This window comes from Ascaphus truei, chromosome 3 (genome assembly GCF_040206685.1).
Source record: "Ascaphus truei isolate aAscTru1 chromosome 3, aAscTru1.hap1, whole genome shotgun sequence".
Classification (NCBI taxonomy): domain Eukaryota; kingdom Metazoa; phylum Chordata; class Amphibia; order Anura; family Ascaphidae; genus Ascaphus; species Ascaphus truei.
In genome coordinates, this window is record NC_134485.1 from 112,253,914 (window position 1) to 112,259,913 (window position 6,000).

Below are 6,000 nucleotides of genomic sequence, written 5' to 3' on the forward strand. Positions count from 1 at the left end.
CAACAATTGATGGAGAAGACCATCGGAGATATGAATCCCCAGAAATGCCTACTCTACCTGGACCATATCATCATTTTCGGCAAGACTCTGGAGGAGCACGAGGAACATTTGCTGAAAGGCCAAGATTGGCTGGGCAAAGAAGGCTTGAAGTTGTCCCTGGACAAATGCCTGTTCTGCCACACGTCCATAACCGACGTAGGACACATGTCAGCAGACGAAGTGGCCACCGACCCCGCTACGATTGAAGCTGTGGTGAACTGACAGAGACCAGAAAACATAATGGAGCTGTGCTCCTTCCTGGGGTTCTGCAGGTACTACTGCTGCTTTGTGGAAAGATACTCGAGCAAGGACAGGGTCCTCAACAATCTTCTGAAAATACTGTATACCCGGAGTACTCTCGCCAGAAGGCCACCTCCACGTGGCTTCCTTTCGGAGACAAGTGGACGTCCGCCAGCAAAAAGGTGTTCATCAGCCTCAAGAAGTGTCTAACAGAAGCACTCGTCTTGGCTTACGCCGACCTTGAGCAGCCATACATCTTACATGTAGACGCTACCTTCAACAGGTTGGGCGCTGTACTGTACCAGAAATATCCTACTGGTCTGCGCCCCGTGGCGTATATGTGAGCCGTAGTGTCAAGTGGAGACTCCTGGAAAAGGTAGGACCTCGGATGCCGGAAAAGCGGGGAGCAGGCAAGGATTGTTGGTGTCACAAGCAGGGTTCCGTGACAGGCAGCGAGTAGGATCGTCGGGGTCACTAGAAGGGTTCGGTGGCAGGCAGCGAGAATGATCGTCGGGGTCCAGGCAGGGGTTGGCAACAGGAAAGCAGGAGCAGGGCAGGGGAGCAGGAACTGAGATCAGGGATCAGGGATCAAACAGGGACAAGCCAGATCATAGGCAATGGCCTTTTTAGTAAGTAATCAGGAATACAGGGAACAGGTTAGATTAGATCAGATCAGTGCAATAACAGGAGTCAAGATCACAAAACAAAGGCAAGGGAGGAATAGGAAACAGGAAACTATAAAGATAGAGGACAGGAGCAACAAGAGGAGACAGACAGACAAAGGAACCCCAGAGCAGATAGAAACCAGTAGCACATCTGGTGGACAGAGAAAGGAACTACGGCTAGGAGCAGGATGTCTAGGAGACCCTGACATGCAGCTTGACACACAGGGAGCAAAATTACCCATCCACAAGCTGGAATTCCTCGCCCTCAAGTGGACAATTGTTTACAAACTCCATGACTACTTGTATGGAGTTGCATTCGAAATACGAATGGACAACAACCAGTTGACTTACTTAAATTTTGATGTTCGCCAAACTGGATGCCACCGGCCGCAGGTGGCTAACAGCCCTTTCCATCTATGAGTTTACCCTGAAGTATAAGCTTGGGCCTTTGTACATCGGAGCCGAGCCGATGCTCTGTCAAGGAGACCTGGGCTGTGTACAACCCCGGACGATGGTCTCTGGGAAGAAATCCCTGGACTTGGGATGCGGGCCATGTGCTTGACTGCTGCCATAGTGGAGGACAAAGTGGCGTTCTCAGATCTGAGGGTTGCTGACTCGCTTGGATGCCAATCCAAGGCCCTCCCTGCCGCCTATTGCCATCCAAAGGGAAGGAATATCACCCATGATATAGTCATCGCATGGAAGGAATTGGTGCTGTACCAGATACGGGATCCAGTGGCTGGAGCTATACGCTAGGCCATTCGGCCAGACCAACCCTCCTTGGTGAAACATGCTCACACCGACACGGTCAACGTAATAATGCGAGAATGGGACAAGTTCGAGATCGATAAGGGTCTACTCTATCGGGCGGTTCCATAACATAACCATCCAGATAGGAGGCAGCTGGTTCTACCCAGGAACCTACAGCATATGGTCCTATGAGCTCCAGACGATGACCATGGACATCTGGGAGTGGACAAGACCATCGGTCTAATATGCGATCGGTTCTTGTGGACTGGATGAGAGAGTCGGTAGACCACCATTGCCGCTGATGCTCACGGTGTATACTGGGGAAGGCCTTGCCTACCTGAGCCGCTCCAATGGTTCATCTGAGGAGCTCGGGCCCCCTAAAACTTTTATGCATGGACTTCCTATGTATAGAGCCATATTTGAGGGGCATTGGGAAAGTACTTATGATCACGGCCCACTACACGTGCTACGCCCAAGCCTTCCCCACCAAAGACTAGAAGGCCATTACGGTGGAAAAAATCTTATGGGAACGGTACGTCATACACTATGGGCTATCAAATAATCTGCACTCTGATCAAGGGCGGAAATTTGAAAGTAAGCCCATCCGGGAGTTGCTGAAGCTACTAAATATCAGCAAGTCCCGAACAACTCTTTACCATCCAGAAGGAGATGATCTGCTGGAGAGGTTCAACCAGACCCTCCTCGACGTGCTCGGTACTCTAAAGTGCTCTCAGAAGACCGAGTGAAGCAAACACATGGAGTCCTTAGTGCACGCTTATAATTGCACCAGACACGAATCTAATGGATTCACTCCATATTTCCTAATGTTCGGGCGAGAGGCACGGCTACCTGTAGACATCCATCTGAGGGTATCTACCGACGGGGTACCCAACAGGTCAAGCATGAAATGTATTGAAATGGTGGATTGGTGCTCAAGTGCTGGGTTTCATATATATATATTTCCTTTCTATAATGCATAATCAAAGAAGAAACAGTTCATGGGGTATATGAATCATGATCCAATAAATCCAGTAGTACCAAAGCCTGTAATAAGGGCAGAAGCTCCCTGAAGTTGGGGATGGAATAGGAAATATCTCTCCCCTCCTCATTGGGATGGCCCTTTAAACGAAGCAATGGATTACTCGCATACCTTCCTCCGCAAGTTCCTTCAGGCGTGCAACTGTACCATGGTCCAGAGATACCCCAAAAAAGTTTTCCAGCACACAGCAACAGAGAGTCAGGTCATAGGAAATGAAATCTTTATTAAAGCTGTATTAAAAAACGAAGGGTTTAACCACTCCTACGCGTTTCGTGCAACACACACTTTATCAAGGAGTTTATTAATGCATCTTTAATAAAGATTTAATTTCCCATGTCTGTTGCTGTGCGCTGGAAAACTTTTTTTTGGATACCCAATAGGATGCACTATAAATATGTACAACAGCCCCAAGAAAACCTGTACCGCGCTTACCAGCTAGCGGAGAAAGCATCAGCCCATCTGAATGCCTGCAACAAGCGGCGCTATGACCACAAGGTCCGCCATCAGGAAATTCGTCCTGGAGACGCCGTTTTCCTGCACAATCTAGGGATCCCCGGCAAACACAAACTGTCCGACCGCTGGCGCGACAGAGTATTCAAAGTGGAATCTCAGATGCTGGGCCTCCCTGTTTACCGCATACGCGACGCGGATGGCAGGGTAAAGGTCTGGCACCGCAACCATCTACTGCCTATCTCGCAAGTGGGAGATAATGACCCGAGATAGAGACTGTACCATTAACCGGTGAGCCCGAGGGATCTGAAGAGAACTCTGAATCTGTTGTGTGAAACCAACAAGAATCCTATGGAAGTACCATCTTCTAGCTCAAATAGGAATCAAGGGGCACCTCTCGAATAAGCAAAGGGTAATGGGCCCAGGCCACGTACTCACACCAGTGGTTCCAATGAGCCCTCCTCTGGACCCCAGGAGTCCAAGTTTCATACCATCCAGAGACTTTATAGAGACTGTGGCACCCCCAATGAGAGAGTCAGTGCCTCAAGCTCATGATCACTACTCCCTATGGGGAGAGGTGGAGGAAGAGCTTCGCAGAAGCCAAAGAGTAAGGCGCTCTCCAAATCGGGTGGCCTATGATTAATTTGGGGCACCCCACTATGAGTCTCAGAAGTGGTCTCGTAGCAGGCTAGTGTCAGTTTTCTCCCTAGTGTCAGTAATAGCCATGCTCACAGTTGTGTAACATTATATAAAGTTTGCATTGAGTTAAGTTATATGGAATTATTGCATTTTCATTATATAACTTGTGTTGTGGATATGTCGTTCCCAAGTGGGATGTTGGTTTCTTCACCAGGGGGAGAATATATCCAGAGTCCCCTTGGCTGCCTCACATACCTCCGCTGCGGTCGGGACGCTGTGGCTTTTTCGGGTGCTGCCGTGCACAGAGGCGGACCCGACAATCAGTCAGGGAGATGTTCACGGAGCGCTGCGGCAGGTGGACTGGTGACCCGGTCGCCGGAGCTCCGCAGTGGCTCTAATGGTAGGGTGCTGCCATCTTTAATCAGCCGCACATGCGCAACGAAGATCCCACGCATGTGCAGTGCCACCATTAATTGCAGCGGCCATTAGAGAGTCATGCGCATGCGCAGTAGCAAGAGACAGCGGCCCCAACTTAGTTATTGCTCTGCAGGGGAAGTACAATTCCCAGCAGCCCCAGGGGCTGCTATACACATGGCATGAAACAACCAATAGGGCTGCAGCAATCCCCTGCTCCCAAAGAGATACATTTGGCATGCTGGCAGCCATGTTTCAGTCAGAAGGGGGAGCAGAACAGAGCAGGTAGTGACTAGGCCTAGTTTGCCCCCTAAGGCCCCAGGTAGGCCCTGAATCCCCAATCAGCTTGTGGGTGTTTCATGAACAAGCCCTTTCATAGGGACATTGCCCCCTTTAGATCTATAGTGTCAGCCAAGACACTGCGCACTACTTGTGGCCTGTGGTCTGGGACGAGACCACCACCACAAGACATAGACTCCAGCGGGAGTTCATCACATGCAGAGGCGGACGATGTCATGGACAATGACTACGAGGGTCCAGAATGATCCTATCAACAGCCGGCGGTACCCGGGTGCTGGAGCACCCGGCAAGTATCACGTTCAACAAGTGCACCAATGATTCACACACATTCTGTGGGTAGCGCTTCTGCACACTTTAGGGTGGGTTGTGGCTCCTGTGGACAATGGGTTTTTGGTGCCCAGGGCACCTCAGTACTTTGGGAGAAACCTCACCAGGGTGTGTGCAAGGGGGTTGGACAGTGGGGCACTGTGTGGGGGTAAGGCCGTGCGAGGCCTGTATGATATGCGTTAGTGTGTTATTGGTATATCTGTTCAGTAAACCTGTTATTATACAGTACATCTGTGTGTGTATTCATTGTATTTGGTCCTATGAAGGGGTTATCTAGTGCTGCTAGGATCTTTCACAGGTGGAGGCGCTGTCACCAGTAAGAATCCGGTACACCCCAGGGTCCCTGCAGCGGAGGATCAGGCCTCCTGTGAGTCTATCAGGTAATGAACCACACGTAGTCACCCTAAACATTGCGGAAAGGGGGCTAAATATGCTTAATTGCACCTAGGCTTATTCAGTCCTTTTTTACTGCTGAAATAGACAAGCTTTCTGCTATGGTTGCATATTGATAACATGCCAACCATGTTGTTTCCCAGTGTATATTTTCTGATACATTTTTTAAAGTGAGATTGTCTTTAGTCTAATCAATTATCTTCCATTACTTGATTTTGTGTCTTTCAAGACAAATCATTAGTAGTAAAGATGTGCAAAGTATTTGCCGACATTCGACTTTGCTGCGAATGTGGCGTTTCTCCACAGGTGCAGATGTGCGCGGCTATGTTTAAAAAAAAAACACATTTATCTACGTTGGTTTGAATGTATGTAATACCGCCACCATTCACAATGGCCGGAAGTCCCGGGAGCCGAAATATTGGGTTTTAATTGAGGGAAAGGGAGAGAGAAGTCTTTTTTTTTTTACTAGACTCTCAAATGCTAGGTATACAGTACTGTACAGTATATAACTACTGTAAACCACCATCAAACAACATTACACCTGTGCACAGAAAAGATCAAACCTGGGATATTTCTCTCCCTTAAAAAACATATTTCAGAGTCTGGAACTTCTGGGTGAATTGAATTTGTGAATGGCAACCACTGGCGGAATTGCATGCATTCGCTTTAATTTACAGTATGTAATGTACACCAACTTTGCATTCAAATATTCGTTCGATTTTGACATCTTCACCCATCTGTAGT